General features: G+C 49.1%; 1 protein-coding gene across 2 annotated transcripts in view; it reads right to left on the reverse strand.

Annotated features, from left to right (window-relative positions):
* The window catches only part of LOC119373964 (actinia tenebrosa protease inhibitors), a 90,517-nt gene that overhangs the window by 42,880 nt on the left and 29,685 nt on the right, over positions 1-17,952 (reverse strand). The window contains exon 5 of one of the 2 annotated variants that reach the window (XR_005180037.2): positions 257-271. The exons of the other annotated variant lie outside the window; for it this stretch is intronic. The gene's annotated coding sequence lies outside the window, so the exon portion shown is untranslated. Of the gene's footprint in view, positions 1-256; positions 272-17,952 lie in introns of those variants that run through there. 2 annotated transcript variants of the gene reach the window in all.

The following is a 17,952-nucleotide window of genomic DNA, read 5'->3' on the forward strand; positions in this document are numbered from 1 at the left end:
TTAAATCGTGGTGGTACGAAAAACAAACAAAAACAGCTACATATGCCGCGCGCTTCCTGCAACACTGACCGGTGTATGTGAACAGACGTTGTCGTTCAAGCATAAAATCGTAGTGACGACTTTCAACTTGAGCCAATGTGAAAGGCGCGAAAGATGGCGCGGCCTGTTAGTTGCTTGAGCTCGTCTTTGTATTTGTCGACGGATTGTTGTAGCCTCAGTATCTGGATTCTCAGGTATCTCGGAGGGAGGCGGGAAATGTTCAATTCATTGACTGAAAGAAAAAGAAGAAGATGGCTTTCGCCTTTCAGTCGTCTTAGATGAATGTATAAGGGACCCTGTGAGACTTTTTCTTTAACAATAAAGGGAAATAAAAAAAAGACAATCGTGATGTCTTTCGGTTCCATTTGCAGACTGGAACACAACAATATGACATACTAAGGCATTGGAGCGGTTGCAATAGCCTGAAATAGAAAATAAAACGCGAATACTATTAAACTCGAGTGCAAGTATCGAACCGGCAGCACGGACTGACAGACTGCCTGCAAAATACGTATACAGCGGGGACGAAAAGACACGCGAACATGCGACATCTGCATTCATTGCTGTTTCGCATTTACTTTCAAGTGGTTATAGCCTGGACGATTGATGAAAAGACAGCGTCATCCATGGCACAATAGAAGACCATCTAGCGTCTTTTTATTGCCACCACGGTTAGAGCGTGATGAAAGCAGTGTGCCGCTATAATCGCCTTTCTTTCCATCCCCCTGTACCTGTGAAAGCCTGCAAGAAGCACAAATGGAATTTAACTCGGATGCAAACACGAATTCGTGAGCTTTGTGATACGCGCGGCCGTTCAGCGCCAGCTTCCCGGATGGATGGATGGATGCTATGAGCGTCCCCTTTATAACGGGGCGGTGACCTGTCTGCCACCAGGCCTCGAAGAAAAAAAAAACTTCCTTGTTTCAAGTTGGCTTAATACCTTATCTACACTGATTAGATCTATGTTATTATACCAAAAAATTATAAATTCACTGTCCATCTCTCTGCCTCTTAAGGCAGAATGACCTTATTTTTTCCCATTATTCATTTCTGTACTTTATCTCTACTTTTCTGCCACCAATACTTTAACCGTCTCTTACTTATTTCTATCGCGGACGTGTTCAGCTTTCCATTGTTGTCCCTAAAACACAAGGCTTCTTGTAGACTCGTGCCCACATGTATACCTGGGTGAATATCGCCACATTCAATCAGTACATGTTCCATCGTTTCCTTAGTTCCCCCGCAGCATGTACATTGTTCTTCTTCGTTACTGAATCTCGCTTCATAGCTACGCGTTCTAAGGCCGCCCGACCATGCTTCAAATAGCAAAGCGCTTCCCTTTGAATTATCGTAAAACCTTTCCCTCCTTATTTCGTTTTTTTCCCTTTCGGTAGTTACCCAGAGCCGGCTTCTTTTCCATTGCTGTCATCCAATAAGTCCTCTCCGCCTCTTTGACCTTCCGTTTAATGCTCCTTGTTGCCATATCGCCCGCACTGCTAGCCGTATATTTACTGGTGAGCCTCCTAGTTATTTTTCTCCACTGCGTGTCAACGCTTTTTCTATACAAATACTTGAAAACCTTCTCTGCCCATCTACTCTTCTTCATTTTCCTCAGCCTGTCTTCGAATCTCATTTTGCTCTGAGCTTCCCTCACTTCAAAGCCTGTCCATCCCATATCGCCCTTTACAGCCTCATTTGTCGTCTTCCCGTGAGCGCCCAACGCGAGGCGGCCCACCGTCCTTTGATTTACATCCATTCCTGATTGTACCTCTGACTTCATACACACCACCGAGTTCCCAAACGTAAGCCCCGGTATCATCACACCCTTCCACAGCCCTCGAAGCACCTCGTACCTATTGTGTCCCCATAAAGCTCTGTGCTTCATAATTGCAGCATTCCTCTTTCCCTTTGCCACCGATGCTTTCTCTTGTACCTCCATATATCTGTCCCCCTCATTTACCCATACTCCGAGGTACTTGTACTCGCTTACCCTCGGTATTTTTGGCCCTGTATGAAGACCGCATGGTCTTCGTGATCATTGAATACCATCAATCTGCATTTTGTTGCACTAGATCCTAGTCCTAGAGCCTCACATTCCCTTCCGCATATATCCGCCAGTCGCTGTATATCATCTTGACTGTCCGCAAATAAAACAATATCATCAGCATGAAATGGACCTCGAAGCTTCTGCTCAACCATCGCGCCAACCTGTTTGTGCGACAAATTAAATCCAATGTTGCTACCTTCTAGCGCTTTTTCCATCCTCACCATGTACAGCATGAATAACAGCGGGGACAAAGCGCATCCCTGTCTCAGCCCCTTGCTAATTTCAACGCTGTTCTTGCTACTTATTCCTGCCCATTCTATACAAACTGTATTTTCTCGGTATATTTCCCTCAAAAGCTGTATACAGTCGTCACCTATGCCCACTTCTTTCAGTATATCCCACAAAATTTCCTGATTTACGTTGTCATACGCCCCGGTAATATCTAGATAAGCTACGTATAAGGGCCTGTTTTCTGTTTTCGATATTTCTATACACTGGGTAAGAATAAACAGATTATCGTCTAACCGCCTGTCGACTCGAAATCCATTCTGAAGTTCTCCCAAAATATCATTTTGTTCTACCCACGCTTCTATTTTTAATTTTACTGCCTGCATCGCCATCCTGTATAGCACCGATGTAATGGTTAGCGGTCTATACGAGTAAATGTTATCCTTTCCTCCCCTGCCTTTATAGATTAAGTTCATTCTACTTTTTCGCCAACTGTCTGGTATTTCCCTCTCCTGTAAGCACTTTTCTACGGCTTTCAGCAGTGCTTCTTTAGTGTTATGTCCGACTTCGTTAATGAGGCTGACGGGAACCCCATCTAAGCCCGGAGTAGTGCGCTTAGGAATTTTTCCTTCGGCCTTATTCCAATGGAAATTCTCTAGTACTACATCTTCGTCGGTTGCAAGCCTTTGCGTACTTTTACTCACCGGGCGAATCCCCTGAGTGACCTTTTTAAAAGAATCGGCTGTTATCTTTCGGATGTAACCTAGCGCTTCATGCCCTTCCAATTGATTTCCTCCTTCATCTACCAAACGTTGTTGCATTGTGACAGACTTCCTACCTAGCGCTTTTAGGTGGCTCCAAAATATCCTAGGCGCGGCCTTCATTTTTTCGGGAATCTCTGTCATCCAGCGTTCACTTTCACCTTTAGTTTTTGCCTCGACTAATTTCTGCACAATGGAGTTTTGCTCTAAATATATTTCCCATATTTGGTTGACTTCGTCCTGTGGCCGCTTCTCCTTTTTTGCTTGTCTGTGCTCGCGTGATGCCTCGCGTCGCTTCTCGATCGCCTCCCGGATTACTTTGTTCCACCAACTTTTTGGCTTTCTCTTTCCTTTCCAACAAATAGTTTTCTTCTCTTTTTCCATTTCTTTCGTGATTACATGTAGCAGCTCACTATACTTCCAGTCTTTGCCTGGTAGTTCGTCTACTTTTTCCTCGACTCTTGCGGCTATATTTGTTATTTGTTTGTAATTTAGATACAAGCTGCCAAACTTTGATTCTATGTTCTTATTTTCAGTTTTATATCCCATTTGTAATATTATGCGTTTATGATCACTACCCAAGCTGTTAATGCCTTCCTCGTCTATTCTCATCCTTCTAAGTTTGTCATATATTCCTTCTGTCATGAGACAATAATCAATGCTCGATTGCCTGTTTCCGCCTTCCCACATGATCTGCCCCTCACACTTAGGCCCCACGTTAACTATTTGAAGACTATGTTGCTCGCAGAGATCTAGCAATAACTTGCCATTGGTGTCTGAATGTCCGTCAAGGTCATGAATGTGAGCGTTCATGTCCCCTAGAAGGATTATTTCGGCATCATGACCAAATTCTTTAATATCGGTGCTTATGCATTTCACTATCTCCAGATTCTTTTCTCTGCAGTTCTTCCCGGTCCACAAGTAAGCTACACCTAGCCACGTTTTCTTTCCACCTGCTGTGCCCGAAACCCAGAGGTGCTCTGAACACGTCTGTTTCACTCTATCCCATTTTGTTCTGCTATGAATTAGCATTCCAACACCCCCACCTCTCCTTTCTGATGTGATCCTGTTACATCCTTCCCAAATATAAATGTCAAGATGTGGTGGCTCTTCCAAGTCTCTAAGGTGTGTTTCTGTAACCGCATAAACACCTATCAGTTCCTTGTTTAACTGTTCCTCAATCTCAAACCATTTTGCCTTTTTTCTGCCACCCTGCATGTTAATATAACTAATTGCAACACGCGCCTTCTTCTCCCTTCTTTTACCTTCTCTCTGGTTTTTCGCTATACTGCCTGTCAAAGAGTCCACCTGGTTGTTTTCCTCATTACAAGCTACCCTGGGCACCGAAGGGCCCACGTGCCCCCCAAAAAAGCTACTGCGCGTCCCGCAAGTCGCCAACCCACCTCATGACCAAGCCTCCTATCGAAGTGTATTTCGTCTCTTCGAAAACCACCCCACCTGTGCACCTCTCTGTTTATTTCCACTACCTCGATGCCTTTCTCTCGACTCATCTGCCATATCTCTTCGTTTGCGTCGACAACCGCTCTTTGCAGGTTGCCGTCACGCACCGGTACCTCCGGTATTGTGCATACCACTATCTGCACCTGAGGGGAAATGGCGCGCATGTCATCTACCCCTTTCGCTAATGTGGTCGCTAGTTCGGCTGATTCTTTATTCAAGACGTCGTTTAGACCTCCCGCGATTATCACGAGGTTACGTCCGTTAGCCTTAGTTGCGAGTTTTGCGCTAGCTTGTCTCATCACTGATCCCAGCCCATGTCCTGGGAACTTCCCTATTAAAACTCGTTTGTCGCCTCTCACCCTTTCCTTGACTGCTTCTGCGCATCTAACTAAATTTGAGTCCCCGGCGATTATCACGTGCTCCGACTTTTCTGCTGGACTGTCCCGCACCTGGCCACTGCCTCGGTTACTAGCGCGTGCCACTGCTGCTGTATTGTCCCCTCCCCTTCCCAAAACGACTTCGCGGAAGCTGGGTCCTGTGACCCTTGCACCTGTCTTTTCCAAACCTGTTTCCCCCTTCGCGTCTACCACTGTGGGGGTCGATGTCCCTCTGTTCCCGCTTTCGCGTGCTTCCTTGTTCGCCATGACTACCTTTGCTAACCCCTCCTCGGCTGACTTAAGCCTTTCCCCCATAGCCATCGTTTTTTCCCCCTCTGTCGCCAACGCATTCTCCAGCTCGGCGATTCTTACCATGAGCTCATTCTGGGCAGCCATCATTATTTCCATTTTCGTCTCTAACTCGCATTGCTTACACTTGGCGTCAGCTCCCTCTGTCTTCTCATCCGTACAAACCTCTATTTTCTATCCCATTCCGCACCCTGAACACTTTACGGTCTTTTTGACCATGGCTAGATCGTTCACACGGCGGATTAGATACACTTAAAGCCAAATGATATCACTAAACTCCGCAAGTATGCTACACCGCAAAGCACGTGTGTACCTTTCAGCCACGTCGTGTCCGAACAAACAAATAATAAAAAATCGCCAGGCCTGCGCTGAAACAGCAGCAAAGGCACAGCGAAAGCTGGAAGAGCGGCGTTTCTATAGCCCGTTAAGCTCTCTTGGGGCTACAATACAAGTACACTAGAAAGGTACCCACTACGCCATAAATCACAATTTTTGTGAAGTTGGGAAGCACCTACTAAGCCATTATTCGTCATTCTGCGGAGAAGCGAGGCACTAGCTACACGTCTGTAAGGCATTATATGCACGTTGTTGACGCGGCGACTGATGACGATGAAGAATTATGGCTCAGCCCTGTGTAATGGGTTGGAATCATTAAGCGGCCCACCAGTTATGTAATTTGCATTGGGTGACGCCCGGTCGCTATTTCCCTCTCCCGTCATGCTGTAAACATACGTTGACGTGGGAGAGAGACGGGAGGGGGCGAAGAATTTTGCTGAGACCCCGAGGAAATGGATCATGCGCTTATGGGCTTCCTTGGCAACCAATACAAGTGCACTTGCGAGGAACCCACTACGCTATAAATCATTGTAATTTTTGAGCAGTAGGGCAGCAGGCACTGTGCCATTTTTCGTCATTCTACGGAGAGCGTTGGTACCTGCTATACGCATGTAAGGCATTATGTGCGCTTTGGTGATGCTGGGCCTGATGACGATTAAGACTTATGGCAGAGTCCTTTGTAATGGGTTGGAAGCATTCAACAACCTACTCGATGCGCAATTCGCATTGTGTGATGCCTGGTTACAGAATTCGCGTTGTGCGACGCTTGGTGCTTATTTTACTCTTCTACCAGGCTATATTGCATATGCTAATGTGGTTCCTTCCCGACATGAAGCCTGTATAGGGCCTTTTTGCAAAGCAGTTTCATGCACCGGCATGGCTCAGAGGTTGAATACTGGGCTCCCACGCAGAGGGCCCAGGTTCGAACCTCGTTCCATCCTGGAATTTTTTTCTTATTCCGTTTTTTTTTCTTATTTCGAGCGATACTGGTTACGGACATCGGCGGCGGCGGCGGCGGCGGCGGACAACTACGGCGCCAAAAACGGCCGGTGAAATGATCTCATAACAGCTTTCTCTGTAAAACAACCCAGGCAACTGTCACTCAGGAAACAGTATAAAGTTGTAAGCCCCATTAAGCTTCAATCTAGTGGCTTGTCTGCTGATCGCAACGCGTAGCGCCATCTGTCGACGCGCATAAAAATCATTCAACAACTGCGCTCATGAGCGCATGCGCCAATTGGAGGAGGACGGCGGCGACGGCGGCAGGGAACGGTGTGCGCAGAGCATGTCGTCTGCTAGAAACCCGTTCGCTCGGCATTCTCAATATGACAAAGAAACCCGCATATATATTATGCGTACTGATACTAAAATATGAAATAAAAGCATGATACCGCTTTTTATACACATATGCGAAACATTGTAACATATCATCAGTGAACGAAGACGAAAAATTATGCTGAACAAAAGCGGCAGAGCAGAAGTACACTTGTTTTCCACGTCTGGACGTCTGCGCGGTAGTGTTGGTTAGACATTTTCGTGTTACACCCTTTGTTTAGCGTGTCTGCAGTGTGCTTCTTCATACTCGAAGGGACAAGGCGTCTTGGTACTTGCGTGTGAAGATATGAAGCAACCGGACAGGAGGCAATGAATTGTTTTCTTCCTGGCTGTAAATCTGGTTACGGCAAAGGGCGAGAAGAGATTCCGCTCTTCGCGGCCCCATCTTATCCGCAGCTACTGGATCAGTGGCGTCAAAAAGTTCCTGTAAGTAAGCGACCCCTTAAATCCAGGGACAAAATATGTGCTCGACACTTCGAGAAGCACCTCATTTTTGATAGGTACTTCAGTGAACACAAAGGAAATGTCCTGCTAGACGTAAAGAAAGAGCCTCGACTTCGAAAGCCAGCTATTCCTTCAATTTTTGAGGGACGCATGGCTAAACTCAATGATGCTGACTATCAGGAGGAACCAGCCGACACCGTTGCCGAAGGGCATCACTTTTCCTACAACCGCATACAGTGTGGGCGCCTTTCTTTGTCCAGATAATGAAAATTCTCGGCGTTGCCTTCGAGATGACTCCATCAGTTGGTCGACTGGCAGGGATCTGCTAAGCAAAGGGAGCAGTTTGAGTGCGCCTTCCAAGGAAGAATGTGCCGCAGAAAGCGGCGCCAGCAGCTACACTGGTATAAGCAACAACAGGGACTCTCTGTGCCAGCATCGAGGGCCTGAAACCGTGAGACCGCGCCACCTCCGCCGGCATAGCCTCGGCGGGGCAACCTTTGACCGCGGTGTTGACAGAAGAGCAGTGCGTCGCTCCACATGTGTTGTGCTTGTGGGGGTAGTGTGCGGTTACGTCGGCAGCAGGGGACGGACTGCGTGCATGCGTATTTTGGGAGACGCTCATAAGATCTAGTACAGAGCGGACGTGTGTCCAAACGCTGAGATGTTTCGTGCGCTTTCTTTGTTTCATATCTAAGAATACAGGTTTTTCGTTTATAACGAAATTAGAGTTTGTCTTTATTATATCTTTCACACGCACAGTGAGAAGTGATGTCGTATAACTGGCGATAAGTATTAGAGTCAGCAACGAAGTTAGGGCGCGAGTAAACATCTTCACCCTTTAAGGCACTCGCTTTGGGAGCGTGGGGGCCGAAATACAAATCACGTCCTGCAAAGAACATTTATTTTGTATTTCTTTATTCCACATGCAATTTTTTTCTGCTGCATAAGTTTATTTCGGAACTCAAAAGAGGGTGCAAGAGCTTAGACTTCAATGCTTTAAAATACGCCACTGCTCCCTAGGTGGCGCCGGTGGGTTTGGTCTAAGCACGCAGCGATCACCTGGAAATCTAACCAATAAGGGTTCCGCTGTAAAAAGAGTGTTTTCCTAATAGTCATTTCGATCAACATCAACGTGCGATGAAGTAACAGTAGCCCAACTGCACTCCACTGTAGGTGTGACACCAGGGTCATAACAATCGTAATACACACCGCAGTCGCTGCCATTATTCGCGTAAATCAACGCCCGAGTTCATGTTCCTTTTCCATGCAGAAGACGAAAGATGCTCAATAAGTGCAGATTGTACAATAATTTGTGTCATTGTGAATGCGAGGGGTGACAGCGACCGTATACCGTGGGTAAATAACAAGTCGTCTTGGTTCTCGCTATTCTATACGCATGACAGGGTGCCTGCGCTGCACATGGAGGTTTGGCAGGAGGGTGGAGAGTTGGCGCCTAATCTCGTGATAAAGAATGGCATATTGCCACGTGGTCGTGGCGTCGATGAAGACCGCAGGCGACGTGTCCAAGAATAAACTCTTTATTTGGTCGAACTTGTGGCCGAGAAACTGAAAATTAACTTACAGCAATACACACGGTATGCGCTGATAGCGGCCAACAGAGCGTCAGCCGTCGATCGACTGACAAGCGGTGAAGAGCGTCGGCATTTATGCATGCGCCGTTGAATATTCCAACGTTATCGCTGGTGGTCGTCCAAGTTTTAGAATAAGTTCGAGCGTTTGCGTCTTGCGCTCAACCTTAACAAAACAATCTACAATAATTGCGGAGCTTCTCCAACAATGAGGCGCGGTTTGCTCTGAGCGTTGCTGGCAGTCTTTGTGGGCGAAAACCCAATACAGCAAAAGTGACAGTAAAGAATGCACGTGGCAATGCCCCCCTCTGAAGAAACCACCGTCCTGATCCTTAAAACACAGCACGGGGGGGGGGGGGTCAATGCATTCAACAATAAATAACAACAAGCAAGAAAGTACATTAAACAATAAGTACAAGCAAGAAAGCACAATAATAAAGCAAAAGCACAGTCCTCAGATTCACTAACGCGCGTCACATGGCTTCAAACGCACGACATGGACGACTTCAGGTCGCGCACGGCGCCGCTGAGAGTTCGTTATGCGGTCAAGGACAACCTCGTAGTCGAGTGCGCTGAGGTGTCGAAGCACCCTCTACGGTCCGAAGTATCGTCCAAGAAGCTTCTCACTAAGTCCCCGTCAGCATATTGGCGTCCATACCCATACACGTTCACCGGGTTGGTATTCCATGTGGCTCGACGAAGGTTGTAGCGGCGGCTGTCTGTCGTCTGCTGGTTCTTGATCCGTAGGCGGGTGAGCTGTCGTGCTTCTTCGGCGCGCTGTAGGTAGGTGCTCACGTCGATACTTTCCTCGTCAGTCACGTTTAGTAACATGGTGTCGAGCATCATTGCCGGGCTCCGCCTTAGACCAACTTGCATGGCGTCATCTGCGTCGTTTCTTGTACGGCCGTGTTGTACGCGAAGCTCACTTACGGGAGGATGGCGTCCCACGTCTTGTATTCGACGTCGACGTACATGGCCAGCATGTCGGCGATGGTCTTACTTACACGCTCGGCGAGGCCGTTGGTCTGTGGGTGGTACGCGGTGGTCCGGTGGTGGCTTGTGTGGCTGTATTCCAAGATCGCCTAAGATAGATCAGCCATAAACATCGTACCTCTGTCGGTGATGAGAACCTCTGGGGCGCCGTGTCCAAGGACGATGCTCGCAGCGAAGAACTTGGCTACCTCAGCAGCACTGCCTTACGGCAGGTCTTTTGTTTCGGCGTAGCGGGTGAGGTATACGGTAGCCACGACGATTCATTTATTTCCGCAAATCGACGTTGGGAACAGCCCTAGGAGGTCCATTCCGATCTGCTGGAATGGTCGCCGAGGAAGCTTGATCGGCTGAAGGAAGCCTGCTGGTCTTGTGGGCGGTGTCTTCCGACGCTGACAGCCTCCGTACGTCCTCATGTAGCGACTGTCGTCGGCGGCAAGGCGCGGCCAGTAGTACTTTTCCTGTACTCGTGCGAGCGTGCGGGAAAGCCCGGGGTGTTCAGCCGCCGGGTCGTCGTGCAGGACATGCAGACTTTCTGGTCGCATTCCCGAAGGTACAACGATAAGGTGGCTGGCTCAGGCCGGAGAGAAGTTCTTCTTTACGAAGACGTTGTTTTTCAAGGAAAATGATCCCAATCCTCGCCTGAATACTTTTGGGACAACGAGGGTCCCCCCCCCCCCCGAAGTATTCCACTAGACCCTTCAGTTCCGGGTCGGCTCGCTGTCGTTCGGCGAAGTCGTCGGCACTTTGGCTCTCAAGAAGCTGTCATAATCCTGGTCGTCGGGCGGTGGAGGGTCCACGGGGGCACGAGACAAGCAGTCGGCGTCGAAGTGTTTCCTTCCGGACTTGTACACGACGGTAATGTCGAATTCTTGAAGTCTTATGCTATACCTTGCGAGGCGACCTGAAGGGTCCCTTAGGTTAGCTAGCCAGCACAAGGCGTGATGGTCGCTCACAACATTGAACGGCCTGCCGTAGAGGTGGGGGCGAAACTTTGACGTAGCCCGGATGATGGCGAGGCACCCCTTTTCTGTTCTGGAATAGTTGACCTCTGCTTTAGACAGCGACCGGCAAGCATAACTGATAACCCTTTCCAGTCCGTCCGTCCGCTTCACAGAATGGCGCCGAGTCCTACGCTGCTTGCATCGCTGTGAATCTCCGTTTTGGCGTATTCGTCAAAATGCGCAAGTATCGGAGGCGTCCGCAGGCATCGTTTCAGTTCCTGATATGCTTCGACTTGCGCTGTTTGCCACCTGAATTCGACGTCGGTCTTCGTGAGCTACGTTAGTGGCTTGGCGATCCGTCAAGTCTTTGCAAAAGCGTCTGTAATAAGCTGAGAAGCCGAGAAATCGGCGCACGCCCTTCTTGTCGGTGGTTGGCGGGAAGGCGGCGATGGCAGCTGTTTTATTTATTTTATTTATTTATTTATACATACTGTCAATCCCAGAGGGATTATAACAGGTGAACAATCAAAGACAGTGATTTAGTACAGTCAATAAAAAAAATAAAAAATAAAAAATAATAATAAGAAATTAAAAAACAAACAAACAAGAACATTTTTTCAAAGTACAAACACATTGGCACTTTACTTAAACAAGAACAAAAAAGTTCACGTAACACCATATTAGGTTTGCGAGGCTATCAAGTCGCCTTCTACTAGTTTTGAGAAAGTGGCTAAGGATGTGCTACTGGTAATGGAGGGGGACAGGCTATTCCATTCTCTGATCGCAAGCGGGAAGAACGAGAATTTGAAAGCATCTGTGTGATATTTGTAAGGGGCAAGGGTATGAGAGTATTTGTGGCGGGTATTTCTAGCTGCGGATAGCTTGATGTAGCGGGACTTGTCTATGTTTAGCTGACTGTGTAACAGTTGGTACATTAGCTTTAAGCGTGCCAATGTCGCCCGGTTTTTTATGGTTAGTAGTCCAGCCTTCTTAAGCAATTCTGTAGGCGAATCTGTTCGATTAAATTTGTTAAAAATAACCCTAAGCGCTTTTCGTTGGACACCTTCGAGCTTGCTGGTTAGTTTTTTTGTGTACGGGAACCAGGCAGCGTTTGCGTACTCCAGGATGGGTCGAATAAGTGTATTATACGCCAGTAACTTTGTGTGTGGTGGTGCTTGCTGTAATCGCCTTTTTATAAATAACAGTCTTTTTAGCGCAGACGATGTGATGTAGTGAATATGAGCGTCCCATCGTAGGTCATGTGACAGAATGACCCCGAGATACTTATGTTTAGTGACTTTAGAAAGGGTAGCTGAATTGATGACGTAGTTGAATTCGGATGAATGCTTTTTTCTAGTTATAGATAAGAGCGCGGACTTTTTTTCGTTAATGTTCATTTGCCACTGACTGCACCAAGCTGAAACCGCTTCTAAGGCCATATTTAAGGCGATATGGTCCTCGTGTGAGTTTATTTCTTTGTACAGGATGCAGTCATCTGCAAATAACCTGCATCCAACACTAACAGATGAAGGCAGATCGTTTACTGCGGGTCTGGGCGCACTCCAATCTTGCTGATCACTTGACCCAAGAACAAGAGCTCCTAGCACCAGAAAAGTGCTGCTTTGCGCACTTTTCTGGCTTCAGGGTGAGCCCGTAGTTCATGATTGCTTGAATTACGGATTCAATGCGCTGGAGGTGTTCGTCGAAGTTCGAGGAAAACACAACGACGTCGTCAAGGAAACAAGGGAATTTTTCCACTTCAAGCGAGCTAATACTGTACCCATGACTCGTTGGAAAGTCGCAGGTGCCGAGCAAAGACCGCAGGGCATGACCTTGAACTAGAACAGGCCGTCCGGTGTTATAAAGGCAGTCTTTTCTCGGTCTCTCTCTTCGACTTTGATTCGCCAGTAGTCGGTCTTGAGTTCTATCGAAGGAAAGTACTTGGCGTTGTGGAGTCGATCCAGGGTATCGTCTATCCGTGGGAGAGGGTATACGTCCTTTTCGAGATTTCGTTCAGGCGGCGATAATCGACGCAGAAACGTACGGTCCCATCCCTCTTCTTCACTAACACCACGGGTGACACCCACGGACTCTTCGACGGCTCGATGATGTCGTCGCGTATCAATTCTTTGACTTGTTTCTTTACGGCCTCACGTTCTCGCGTCGAAACTCTGTACGGGCTCTGATGATGTGACCTGGTACTTTCTTCTGTTATATTGCGATGTCTTGCGACCGGTGTCTGCCGAAGTCGGAACGACGATGAAAAGCAGTCCTCGTATTGCAGGAGCAGGGCTTTGAGCTGGTCTTGCTTCACCTTCGGAAGGCTCGGGTTGACGTCGAAATCTGGTTCGGGACATCGACTCATCAAAGCAGGTTCGGCAGCATCGACGAAGGCGAAAGCATTGCTTGCGGCCACACATTCGTCGATGTAGGCGACCGTCGTACCAATGTTGAGGTGCCTATATTCGTGGCTGAAGTTTGTCAGCACTTCCTTTGCTTTACCGTCATGCACCTCGGCTATACCTCTTGCGACGCAAATTTGACGGTTCAGGAGTAGGTGCTGATCGCCCTCGATTACGCCTTCAAGGTTCGCAGGTTTTTCGGTGCCGACGGAAATAATGACTTTTGAGCGCGGCGGAACGCTCACTTGCTCAACTATCACATTCAATGCATGGTTCCCTGGAGTCTTGTGAGGCGGGACCGCTTTTTCTCAGGTTAGTGTTATCGACTCAGACCTCAGGTCGATGACAGCGCCGTGGTCACTTAGGAAGTCCATTCCAAGTATATCATCCCTGGAGCAGTTTTGTGGGATTACAAAGCTCGCAGGATAAGTGCGGTTATGGATGGTGACTCTCGCCATGCAGACACCAATCGGCATTATCAGGTGGTCTCCAGCTGTCCGGATTTCGGGCCCACTCCAAGGGGTCTTTACTTGCATCAGCTTGGTGGCAAATGGCCCACTGACGACGGAATAGTTGGTCCCAGTGTAGAGGAGAGCGGTTATGTTGTGGCTGCAGATGAGAACGTCGAAGACTCTAATCCGTCGGCTTGCGTTGCGGTTAAGTCAGGGTGTCGGATCACGGCTGCGTCGATTGTTGCGGGGCTTCCATGCTGGGTCGTCAGGTCTTCTTCGGTCCGCGAGGTTTCGTTTCTGCTTCGCGTCGTGTTCTGTAGGTCTCGTGGCGTTGTCGTCGTCGGCAGCCGCGGAGGATCTTCGGCATTGCGTCGTACAGCAACGGCCCCTCCATCGGTTGCTGCCCTTAGTTTCCCGGATACGGGCTAGGCGACCGGCCCCGGTTTGGGCCAGTGTACTGCCGGCGGTGCGGTGACATGCAGCAGCCGGGTGACGGCGTGCGGGAAGGTTGTCATTCTTGCCACTGTGTTCCGGTCAGGTAGTCGTCGATATCACGAGGCCGTTCGCCTGGCTGCGGGCGCGGCGCGTTGATGGCGAATCCGCGTACCCCATCTGTCGGTAATGGCAGCGGCGGTACGTGTGGCCGGCCTCCCCTCAGTGGTAGCAGAGCGGGCGGTTCAGGGGCGCGCCAAACGTCGGTCTTCCTTGGCGCGTAGCGCAGCGCATAGCGCTGGGCGACAGGAGGACGGTAGGACGTCGGTGGTGGTGGCGGCCGAACTGCTGCGGCGGCGCGGCGCCTTGACGTGGACTAGGAGCGGGGGCGTTGCGTCGGGCTGCAGCAGCGTACCTCATTACTTGCAGCTGTGGCTGCGCTGACTCGGGGATGCCCAGCGACTTCTGTATTTCTTCTCGGACGATGTCTGTGATTGAGGCAGCTTGAGGATGGCACGACGGGAACATTCGGCGTAGTTTTTCGCGCACTATGGCCCAAATGGTCTCGCGGCAGATCGTCGGAGTCAACGGCTTGAACCGCTGCGCTGTCTTGGATCAAGCGGCGGTTGTACTGGCGGGTTCGCATTTACAGCGTCTTCTCGATAGTCGTGGATTCTGAAACGAGTTCCTGGACGGTATTCGGTGGATTCCTCATAAGACCAGCGAAGAGCTGTTCCTTTACTCCTCGCATGAGGAAACGAGCCTTCTTCTCTTCAGGCATGTTGGGGTCAGCGTGGCGGAACAGCCGGGTCATTTCTTCCGCGAAGATGGTCACGTTTTCGTTCGGGAGTTGAGCCGATGTCTCCAGCAAGGTTGCGGCCCTTGCCTTTCGGACGACGCTCATGAACGTTTCCAAAAAGCACTGCGAAAGGGATCCCAGGTTCGAAGTGTGGACTCCCGGTTCTTGAGCTATGTCCTTGCTGCTTCTTCCAGGTAGAAGTACAAGTGGCGCAGCTTGTCGTCGGCGCTCCATTGGTTAAATGTTGCGACCCTTTCAAACGTCTCCAGCCATGTTTCGGTGTCTTCGCATGGCGAACCACGGAACGTCGGCGGCTCCCTGGGCGGTTGCATTACTATCGCGGCAGGGTTCGCTGCGGCCGTCATCGTGCTTGTTGTCTTTGTCGCCGTGGCTTTTGCCTTGTTTGGTAGGGGTCCGTATTGGGGGGGGGGGGGGGGGGGGTAGTCCTTTCAGTCAGCGGCTAGCCCGCTGTTGCACGCGGTCTTCGACGTCTTCTTCACGCTGTGTGCTTGGTTCTGGGCTCTTCGTAGGTGTCCGGAACATCAAGGAAGCAGCACCTCTACCAGATGTCACGTGGTAGTGACGTCGACGAAGACCGCAGGCGACGTGTCCAAGATGAAACTCCTTATTTGGTCGAACTTTTGGCCGAGAAAAGGGAAGGAAATTTACAGGAATACACACGGTATGCGCTGATAACGGCGAACAGAGCGTCGGCCGTCGATCAACTGACAAGCAGTGAAGCGCGTCGGCATTTATACATGTGCTGTCGAATATTCCAGCGTTGTTGCTGGTTGTCGTGCAAGTTCTAGAATAACCTCGAGTGTTCCCGTCTTGCGCGCAATCTTAACAAAACGATCTACAATAATCACGAAGCTTCTTGAACAATGATGCGCGGTTAGCGTTGAGCGTTGCTGACAGTCTTTCTGGGCGAAAACAGAATACAGCAAAAGTGATAATAAGAAACGCACGTGGCAATATCATCAAGTCTGATTCTGTTGATTACCCACAAGTCACCAACATGATCGGGAAACTAAAACTGTAGCTTTAGCTGTCTAATTACGTGATATCGAAAGTTAGGTCGTACAAGCTGACAGAATGTTATCTGATTTCTGTCGCTGGTGAACTGATAGGAACTCCGGCAGCCTGCCTGTGGCTTTACTAACGAGATCTTCAACTGCTTTATTTGGCCTCTGCGAAAATTTCGTAAGGTATGGGTGGATGCAAAATTTTATTAGGTGATTCGGAGCATGATATAGCATGTAGTGGGCCGCTCCGACGACGGAACAAATATACCAAGGCTTGATGCATTTTATTCGGCAAAATTCAGTAATACCTCGGTGATACGAATCTCGTGGGGCTACCAAAAATATTCGTATCATCCGAAATTCGTATCACCAGAAAACATGGAAAATTAGTATGTGACTAAAGAAAATTGGCATACGTTTTGATTTAGTGTTTCTCAGGGCCGCAGCGACGTCATGAACAGCTCTGAATGATTGCCAGTAGTTTTTAGACGTCAAGGATCATACTTGTACCCGTAAATATACGGTGCATGCGCGCGCGTGTATATAATGAACCAGATGTGTTGTGCCCCGTGACCGCTAGTAGCCCCTTCCTAATCTTACTACGCTTTTCTGCATGACAACAAAATACTGCGGCGAAAGTGACTTAAGAAGCGCTTTGCGCACGACAGATAGAAGCCAAGCCCCTTCGTCAAGACCGTCCGCTTCGTCTCTTGGGGTCTTCGTCCACCTTTAATGGGACCTCACGACGGAACCACAGCCCAAGTTTCAGTCTTGTTTCATAGAACGTCTGATTGCGGGAACATGGCTTGCATCGACGTGGCAGGCACGTGTTAACACAGTACAAAGACGCTGCTGCCTCGAGCATAAGAGCACGCGTCAACGCGTCGGAAAAAAAAAGTGTGACGTCAACGTCCTCTGTAATCTAAACGAGAAAGCGCCTAAAGGCCTCAAAGATTCGCATGCACTATCTTGGAGGCAACGACGCACCGTTGATGGTCGCGCAGCGCGCATGCCCGCGCCCGCGCGTGATTGCCGGGTCTTCCGCGACAGCGCGGGCAGCACCTGTTCTTACTTGTGCGCTAGCGTACGTTCGTATCAAACGTCGCGGGGTGCAAATCGACTCGCAACAACCGTACTCCAATACATTGCAGGCTAGTGGGCCTTGGCCGGGACCACAGAAAAATTCGCATCACCCCAAAATTCGTACGAGCCGTGATCGTATCACCGAGGTTTCACTGTATGAATGTTTAGTTAGAGTGCAGCGCCCGTCCTGTGAAGCCTTTCTGTATGCTTGTGTTCAGTGTTTAACGCTGGATATCTTTCATAACGAAAAATAAGAATGCGTGAAGCAGGGCATCTCGTTTCGGTTGTTATACGACTGACCATGCGCGTGACTTCATCCACGGCATGTGTAAGTTAACTTAGGTGGACAATGTTTGTTGTTCCGTAGCATCGAATTCTCACTATAATTTCCTCGGCGTTATAGATGCGCCGAGTAGAAAGAGGCTAGCTCTATGGCCACACGGACACAACTCCTGTTTTTTTAAAAGAAAGTGTGTTATGCCAGGGTCCATCACGGCTCCACTGACGTATTTCCATCAGGGATATGACGTTGCAAAATATACACTAACGGATGGCAAAGAAAAAAACTAGAAGAAAAAGTTCCATTGCCGGGAGTCGAACTTGCAACCCCTGACTCCGCAGCGCAAAACCACTCGCTCACAGAGCATCCGTTGTTTAGCTTACTAACGGCGAGCTATTTATATACAACATATACCATTGGCGGCACTCAGAGCTCGGTGTCTTCAGCGTGCTCTTGTTATCACTAGCTAGATGGCGCGAAGAGCGCGGAGGGCGCGATTTAAAGGTGTTCGCGCCGCGCGATCAGAGCGCGCATTGCGATGCGAGCGCGTTCCTACAGGGGGTGTGTCTCGTGCGCGCGCGCTTGTCTCGTGATTGGGGCGGTTTGCACGTCTTGTACT

Source organism: Rhipicephalus sanguineus, chromosome 11 (genome assembly GCF_013339695.2).
Source record: "Rhipicephalus sanguineus isolate Rsan-2018 chromosome 11, BIME_Rsan_1.4, whole genome shotgun sequence".
NCBI classification, from domain to species: Eukaryota; Metazoa; Arthropoda; class Arachnida; order Ixodida; family Ixodidae; genus Rhipicephalus; species Rhipicephalus sanguineus.